We start from the raw sequence: 10,194 nt of genomic DNA on the forward strand, positions 1-10,194 counted from the left end.
CATACACACTCACATATACACATTATTTTAACTTTAAATGAAAGTTTCGTAATTATAGTGATAAAGAAAAAAGAACAGGTAGAGAGTGGAAACATAGACAGAGTGATAGAGACATAGAAAGATGAGGTGCAATGAAGAATTTAGTAAAAAAAAAAAAGGATTATATAGACAATAGAATAAGAAACACGAAGAAACTGAGTCGATTTTAGGAGAGTAGTAATTTAAGATCTTATATACTTTCATTATGGAATAAATGTTATGATAGAGTAAAAGAAGAAAATAAAACTCAAGAAATGCTGGTTGATAGATAGTTAGATAGATAGATATAAAAATACATAGATAGAGAGATGGATAGATAGAGAGAGAGAAAGGAAGTGTGTGTGAGAGATAGAGGAAAGCAAATGAAAGGGAGAAAGAAAAGAAATCTAAGAGGGAAGGAGAAAAACGAGACGAGACTGACAAAGAGACGTGATAAACCTTAAAAAAAAAAAACACAGCATTTTAAAAGGAATGAAATATCGAGACAATGATACAAAAATAAATATAATAATAAGGTGGAATAAAATAAAAGAGAGAATAAAAGAAATGTTCATGCCATTAGAATTACCTTTTCCAGGATTGATGACAGATTACCAGTGTATTCTGTGTTGATAATATTATCAGAATTATATTTGGGGGAATATAAATATAAAAAAAAAACATGGAGTACAAAATCGATAAGAAACATTTACGCATTATTTTCTTTGATATGTTTTTTCGTCTAATCCTCCTATACATACAAATGCTGACTTTACCTGAAGGTTATTTTACGATGATGATATATATTCAACATAATGATCATTTTAGTAAAGATCAGTTGTCTTGAAATTATATAAATTTTTGATGCTTTTGTGTTTCTAAAAAGAAAAAAAATAATCTTATACACGTAACGAGGGATAACTAATATATTTATTTATTTATTTATTTATTTATTTACTTAACTGATACTTGAATATTTTATTAAGTCGATTCATGCAAAAAAACCTCTCCAAAATATGAAAAGTAAATAAATGAAAGAAACAAATGGAAAAAATATATCGGTAGCAATAATGTAATAATTATGAAAGCCATATGCAATTTAACAAAGCACAAACACTAAATACTGCTCAGAGATTTTTAATACTACACACATAAAATGCGTCACATCCACACGAATAGTTATATATATATATAAAGCTATGCATACATATATGTTGTTGGCACTCCGTCGCTTACGACGTCGAGGATTCCAGTTGATCCGATCAACGGAACAGCCTACTCGTGAAATTAACGTGCAAGTGGCTGAACACTCCATAGACACGTGTACCCTTAACGTAGTTCTCGGGGATATTCAGCGTGACACAGTGTGACAAGGCTGACCCTTTGAATTACAGGCACAACAGAAACAGGAAGTAATAGTGAGAGAAAGTTGTGGTGAAAGAGTACAACAGGGTTCGCCACCATCCCCTGCCGGAGCCTCGTGGAGCTTTAGGTGTTTTCGCTCAATAAACACTCACAACGCCCGGTCTGGGAATCGAAACCACGATCCTGTGACCGCGAGTCCGCTGCCCTAGCCACTGGGCCATTGCGCCTCCACGTCTATCTATGTATCTATTATATTTAACCGGAAGAATCTAGTGAGTGATTTAAAGGCCGAGAGTTTTGTTCCTTGGCATTTATGAAATAGTTTTCAAATAAGGAGTGATTAATTATGTGTATATATGTATCTCTCTCACTATCAATCTCTCTGTCTATCTCCCCCCCTCTCTCTCTCTCTCTATATATATATATATATATATATATATATATATACACATATATACATACATATATGTATATGTATGTATACACACACACACACACATACACATAATCATATTTATCATAAATTATATTTATCATTTCAGTTGCTCTATATAAATGTAATAACTCTAATTTGAAACCAGCTTAAGTGACAGTATACAAAACCATCGGCCCTTGAACCACAGTCTAACTTCTGTAGTTTAAATAAAAAAATATAAATACTCATGTTTTCAGTTCCATTTTCCTGTTTGTATCACGAGACACAACACCCATAATCGTTCATCCATTCATACATGTATATACATACTCATATATAAATGCATTCAAGTATGCATATATAAAACTGCAGTCGTCACTGATAATCGAAAATGATTGGTAGCATGTTCCAGACAAAAATTTCATACAAGAATGTGCTAGAAAGCATTTTTAGTAACCAACATTATCTTAAAGAACAGCAATGGGGAAGATAATCGCCCCCACTTTTGCAACCAAATGATGAGAGCATTTTTGATCAGTGTTTCTAATCCCATCTACAGGATAATTGGAAATGATTCCTGGATGATTGCCTTGTACTTTGAAAATAAGGAAATCCTTACAAGATTCCATAAATTAATCAATACCATTCATAAATCGATCCAATTTCCTATGGGAAGAAATGAAATAGAACTTCCTATTCTGGGAATATTGATAATTTGGGAAAATGGACGATTACAGATGATCTCTACTGTTGATATACGGTCATGTACCAATATTTAGACTTCAGATCCTGCCATCCATCCCTACTAAGAGGAAGTATCCTCTTTAATATGGTAAACGCGTGCTATAGTTACTGACTTAGCCAGACGGAATAGATAGCTAAATAGTGCAGAGAGGGACGGAGAGAGAAAGAGAGAGAGGGGGAGGGAGAGTGAGTGAGTAAGAAAGTGAGAGGGAGACAACTGGAAAAACTAAAGCTATTTTTCCATCGACAAAATATCCGAAAAAGAAATCAAGTAATTCTATAAACCAAGGCAAAACATATTCGAATCCTTAATTACTGAATAGGATTTCAGAATGAAGAGGGAAGTACAAACAGGAATATTTTATTTATAATCATCATCACTCCCATGTTCTGGTATACAGAAGCGTGTTAGAAATAAACGTACACACACGCACACGCACACGCATGCGCGAGTGCGTCCTGAAAATACTGAAAGATGTTTTACTGCATATATCCAAGACAAAGTTGTGCTTCGATGTACATTGAAACTCCGCAATATAATCCTTTCTACTATAGGCACAAGGCCTGACATTTGGGGATCTCATCGACTCCAGTACTCAACTGATATTTATTTTATCGACCCCCCCGCCCACCAAAAGATGAAAGGCAAAATCGAGCACGGTGGGATTTGAACATGAAAACGGACGAAATGCCGCTAAGCATTTCTCCCGGCGTGCTAACGATTCTGCCAGCTCTCTGCCTTATATATAAACCTATTACTATGAATGATGTGAAAGTGCGTGGCTTAATGCTTTGAGTACTCGGCTTATGAAGATCATATCTTGGGTTCAGTTTATAGAGCTTTGTGTTTTTGAGGAATGCTCTTCATTTTCCGTAACTCCAATCTTCTCTGCTGAAAAGGTACCTTTCTTTCTCCTTCAGTTATGAAATCCTGCACCAGAGGGTGATAAAGTCAAGAGGTCCTCTATATTTGCTCGCAACTAAATAGTCATCTAAAACAATTAGTAAGAGTATGGTACATGGTAACAAGCTTGAATGTTTCGCGAATGTCGTCTGGCCCTAATTCAGTATAAGATACTTACCCAGCGTATCAACCAGGAAGAGGAAGGGATCGAATCTGGAAACGCGTGGTTGTGAAATGAGTTTCTTACCCACATAACCATGTCTCTAACCATTAAATTCACAAAGCATTTAGTAAAGCACTCCACCGTTTGTTCTGTTACTTCATAGTATACCATCAATAATTGTTATTTTTGTTTGTCTGATTGAATAAGATACACAAGACAAAAGTATTCTTTCGTAGTGAACCATTTTTCAGTGTGAAACCCCGCAGCAAACTGTGCCTGCATTGTGGGTGCGAATCTTTGTGATTTGGGATTTGAAGCAAGTAGAGTGTAAGGGATTTAGAAAAAGAGATTTTGCTTGTATAGTTATAGCATGGTATCGAATATTTTCATAGAGAACTCCTCGCTTGTTCGTATTTTCAGAGCTTGCATATGAATAGATTTGTACCAGTGTGAGTGATATATAGGTTATAGAACAAAAGTGATTGTCTTATTTTGGTTTACATGGAATATTATCAGTCACAATAAGCTGACACACATTTGTATTGAATTTACGGAGTTATTGGTTCATGCATGTCTATTGTCTAGCAACTTGTGAGTGAAATTTGATACACGGAAACTGTACAGAAACCCGCTGGATATATACATGCATGGCACACACAGAGACACACAGATAAGCACACATATATATAAAATTACATGCACATACACTCGTGCACACACACATAGATGTTCATACTTATATATGTATATATATATATATATATATATATATATATATATATATATATATATATATATATATATATATATATATATATATATATATATATATACACATACATAAAGTATATATACATATATAAGCATATAAGTATATATGTATACACACACATATATATATGTGTGCTTGTGTGTGTGTGTGTGTGTGTGTGTGCGTGTGTGTGTGTATTTGTGTGTGTATTGTTGTCAGATGGCTGACTCAGCGCTTTGAACTAAATTCCTCTGCTATTTCGTTAGACTTCCTTTACTTTACGTCTGGTCGACCGTTATAAGAAAATAAAATATCAAAAAATTTACTGGAGTCGATCTGTCAGTCTTGACCCTTTGAAAGTGATGCCCCAGCAAGATCGCAGATCAATAACTGGAAGCAGTAAATGAATAAATGAATAAATGAATAAATAAATATTTTTTGTTCACTAAATAGAAAATTGATGACTTGGATTCTTATTTTTTTCAAATATCTTCTGTTTCATATGTTACTACTTGACTCTCCTAAAAGAAACAGTGGAATTAATATGTATGTTCTGCTCTGAGTCCCATAACATTTTGAATCAGTGAGGCACTATCATATACGTAATATTATGCAAAATGCACCTCCTAGATTAGCTGGGATACGTTATCAGTGATGTAATCAAAAGGTGTCATTTACTTCGAGTCTTTCTGCATTGGGCACTTTCACTTAAGCTATCCAACTATAATTACTCAGGCTCTAACTGGTATCCCAGGAACATCCGTCAATGGCTCTCTCTTCTTAATTCAAAGCCATTTTGTGGCTCTTTCAGTGGAATCACTCTCATTTTGAACAACAGTATTCATTACCTCTGGTATAAAACCCAAACGGTCAAGGACTTTGCAGTGTGTGTGTTCTGTAAATTCTCCTTAGTCCAACTTTAGGATCTTATATTATGTACTTCACCTTCAAGCACTGATGCGTCTCTGGTTCAGTAAATGTAGATCTCATCGCTCTCAAATGGACGTACACTCTACACTACACACTAACAAAAAATATGCCTCAAACATATTTGAACTGATAACAAGTTTGTATCTATATTCATCACTGCTTAGCGCTGTCCCTCCGAATAGCACAACCAGTCATTGAACGATGATGGGAATATCATAAGAGGGACTTGTCTCTCGTGTCAGTTTGGAGCTTCTGCCTTTCCAGTCTCTGTTGCAGAAGAGGAATGAACACACCGAAATGCATGCATCCCGCAGTCGGGTTAGGGGTCGCTGGGACTGACTTGATGTATTTGCACCTATTTGTCTAAGGTGAGAAATTTTCTCCATTTCAAAATACAGTGAATAACTTTCTTACAGGTTCAAATATGCCTCAATTATATTTGAAGTGGTAACAAGCTTGTATTTAACAAAATGTATCTCGTCTACTTCGTAGTGTTTATAGCGAAGTGGTGAGGTCTCCCTTTGTAGCATAATAACTTTACAGTGAAGTGTACTGAGCCAATGAAATCTAAATCTTTTGGTTATTGACACAGCTTCTATGGCATAAAACCATCAGTTGACCTGATAGCTTTCAGGAGGGTAAATTATATAGTAGCTCTTACCAGTAGAGTCCTTTTATCGACGGAAGAACCCTGAGATTTGTTTTAAACATCTTAAAGAAACATTTTAACTTTCGTTTAGCTCTAGCGAAATTTAAAACATAAATCAGTTTCCTGTATTTTGTTTTGGTTATGGACAAGAGAAAAATACTGCTGACGTAATATGTTAATGTCGTCTGCCATAAACTGAATACTGATCACATCATGGGGAATATGGAGGCATAATATAAAGAGTATATTTAAATACTTCCCTAAAGCTTCCTAGTTTATAAGAATGAGTAATGTCTAGTTTTGTGATATTATTAGTAATAGCAATAAAAAGAAATGTCTACTTGAACAGTACACTAGTTAATCGAAGTCAAATCAGGTTTAACTGCTACCAGGACCACGTAGCGCAATAAAGAATAACACTGAGGATGGTGTGTGAGAACCCAGCAGATTTAAAAAGAAAGCCTTCAAAAGATAGAAGAGCTTTTAGACGAAAGCTAATGATCAACAATACACAGAAGGGAGGTAATTGCCGTGATCGTCTGCCTATTCACGCATACATTACTATGTACCTATGGCATCCTGGGGTTACGACTTTTGGACTGGATTTTTACGATGACGTTTACAGTAGGTTTGATATCAAGTTCTGATAATTTATATGAGTAAGGCAAGAATTAGGACACGCACACACACACACACACACACACACACACACACACACACACACACACACACACACACACACACACACACACACACACACACACACACACACACACACACACACACACACACACACACACACGCAATCACAAAAATATCTCATTGAACATAGTCTTGGTGTGAAGTTTATTGGATTATTAACTTATAGACGATAATCCAGTTTTCTGTCCACGTGGTCACTGCATCTTTACATGCCAATCAAAGAATATATTCCGTATATACAAAGCCTTCTCTTTCCCTGTTTATTTGTTTTGAGCAAAAGAAATCAGTTTTTTAATCTAGTGTGCAGTAAATATAAACAAACAAACAGAATAGATATTGCTGCCACTTTATTTTCTCTGCTAGCGAAGAGCTTACAAAAAATGACGAGGTTTATTCGAGTATGGAAGACAAAAAAAATTTGTATGGAAGATTTGTATTTAAATATAGTAAACTACATAGTAGGCACTGGTCATTAAAAGTGAATAGAGAAAAGTATTGGAATACAGAGAATGCTTTAGCATGAACAATGCACGGGGGTATATGTGAAAAAATCGTCTATACTGAAATAGAAGGGCAAATTACAATAACAAACACACAGAAACACGCGCACACACACACACACACACACACACACACACACACACACACACACACACACACACACACACACACACACACACACACACACACTCACACACACAGTTACAGTAACACATGCACACACAGACACACACACACACACACAGAGTATAGATTGAAACGATATCTTGGTGATAGGCGCAGGAGTGGTTGTGTGGTAAGTAGCTTGCTTATTAACCGCATGGTTCCGTGCTCAGTCCTACTGCGTGGCACGTTGGGCAAGTGTCTTCTACTATAGCCTCGGACCGATCAAAGCCTTGTGAGTGGATTTGGTAGACGGAAACTGAAAGAAACCCGTCGTATATATATATATATATATATATATATATATATGTGTGTGTGTGTGTGTGTGTGTGTAGCTTTTGTGTATCTGTGTTTGTCCCCCACCATCGCTTGACAACCAATGCTGGTTTACGTCCCCGTCACTTAGAGGTTCGGCAAAAGAGACCGATAAAATAAGTACTAGGCTTACAAAGAATAAGTCCTAGGGTCTACTTGTTCGACTAAAAGGCGGTGCTCCCGCATGGGTGAAGTCAAATGATTGAAACAAGTAAAAGAATACAAGAATATATCATTTTACAGAATAATTTAAAATGCAGAATAGTTTAAAGACAAAATAACTGAATTTCAAGCTTAACTTTAATTAAAGAACAGTAATAGGACTTGAAAAACTTCTGCCTCAACCAATTTCATGAGTTATGCGCGACGGATCTGCACGATATATATTTATAATGTCATTTAGTTCTGCCTTCGATGCATCATAATATCAAAAAAATTATAACCAAACAGAATTACAAGTCATATGACTTTTGATGAAATAAACAAAAATTCTATAAAGTCTTTTTTGGAACTGTGGATCTGGAAGCACATAAAGATAAAAATAATGGCATGAAACTATTAATTGAAAACCTTTCTGGATTGAAAAAGTCGAAAGCTTCCGTGGGACACGAACCTATGTCACCAGTAGACATGACAGTTGTTCTATCAAAAAATGGTTATTTCATGTTCTCTTGAAAGTATATAGATTCTTTAGACGTCTATGATAGTCATTTAGTGGAGGCGCAATGGCCCAGTGGTAAGGGCAGCGGACTTGTGGTCTTAGGATCGCAGTTTCGATTCCCAGACCGGGCGTTGTGAGTGTTTATTGAGCGAAAACACCTAAAGCTCCAGGAGGTTTCGGCAGGGGGTGGTGGTGAACCCTGCTGTACTCTTTCACCACAACTTTCTCTCACTCTTACTTCCTGTTTCTGTTGTACCTGTATTTCAAAGGGCCAGCCTTGTCACACTCAGTGTCACGCTGAATATCCCCCGAGAACTACATTAAGGGTACACGTGTCTGTGGAGTGCTCAGCCACTTGCACGTTAGTTTTACGAGCAGGCTGTTCCGTGATCTGATCAACTGGAACCCTCGTCGTCGTAACCGACGGAGTGCCAACATGATAGTCATTTAGATGGGAAATCGTTTCGAAAGTTATTATTGAGACTCAAAGTATGATTTCAGGGAGATTTGATTTTGTTTATATCACGTCGAGCAGTCACATTCCATTTGTTGTCCCGTCTTCTATGACAGTTGTTTAGCCCCAGGACAGCTCCAAACAAGCAGGCCTTTGATCAAAATGCTTTTCTGTATTTTCGAATATGTGAGGAGTTATTAACCAATGAATTCTTAAACTCTTGAGGTGACAAGATGCGATTTGGGAGCTGTTTCTAGCATTTTGCGTAACCTCGCAGAATCACCTACGCATACAAAATCATCATGGCTACTATTTGGAAAATGTGTGTTTGACAAGTTGCTTCGGTCAATATATCCCTACACCCTTACCTATCAATAAACTCTACTACTGGCAGTTATTTTATCGGCTTACGAGGAACAAACATCCCCGTTCATCTTACTTGATCATATTTTGCTTAGTCACCATGCATTTTAACCTAAAGGGAGTTTTGGTATTACTAAAGAATTTGACATCTTATCGATTGTAGCAGCATTCGTTACTTATCGTTTGTAGTAACACACGTTTCAACGAGAAGGCGGAGTTTAATATTCAGTGTCCAGCCGTTATTAATGTTGTTGTGTAACCCCACTTTACTCTGCTGGAATTGACCTATGGCTGAAAGCTAGCTGACAGAAGAACTTAGTTGTAGTAACCCATAAATACAACAAATCGGTGCGGTACTGAGCTTATGGAGATACATTTTGGGCCATTACGCATAAACTATGTTGTTGGCTCATTAAACACCATAGTGATGATGATGATGTTAAAGAGGAGGAAGAAGAAAATGAATGTGAAAGTGAGACAGAAGGAATACACAAAAGGAAAAGCAGCGAAGGGAAAGAAATCGTAGCAAGAATAGAGAGAGAAGACTGTTGTTGGGTGGAGCTAATATTATCCAGCAATACATCCATGTATTTAGCAAGTAAGAAACTGGTTAGGTTTGTTGGTTATGTGGAGAATATAATCCTTAGTCGCCCTAAGATACAACGATACAGTTTAAAATGAACGAATTGACCGACTCTGTAGCTAAGGTAATTAGTTGGTGTTGAGCTTGCAGGGAAAAAGAGAAGGACTGAATATGTCACTTAATAACTAAGGAATTAGTCAGGTGCCCTGGAAACGGACGGTGAGTTATTTAGGTAGATTAACAACGCTAATGAATAAATAGACTTTTTTTTTTTACCTTGAGGTGGATTTGACTTGACATGATGTGACACTTTGTAATTGCTCCGTTAAACACTGTAGGATATACACCACAACCCGCCTCGTTTTACTACAGGAATATATAATGTAATAAAAATATAGTTAACACAATGGTGACATGCATTTATGCAACCATCTAGGAATACATTGACCTTAAGAAACACACACACACACACACACACACACACACACACACACACACACACACACACACACAC

Source organism: Octopus bimaculoides, chromosome 7, assembly GCF_001194135.2.
Source record: "Octopus bimaculoides isolate UCB-OBI-ISO-001 chromosome 7, ASM119413v2, whole genome shotgun sequence".
NCBI classification, from domain to species: Eukaryota; Metazoa; Mollusca; class Cephalopoda; order Octopoda; family Octopodidae; genus Octopus; species Octopus bimaculoides.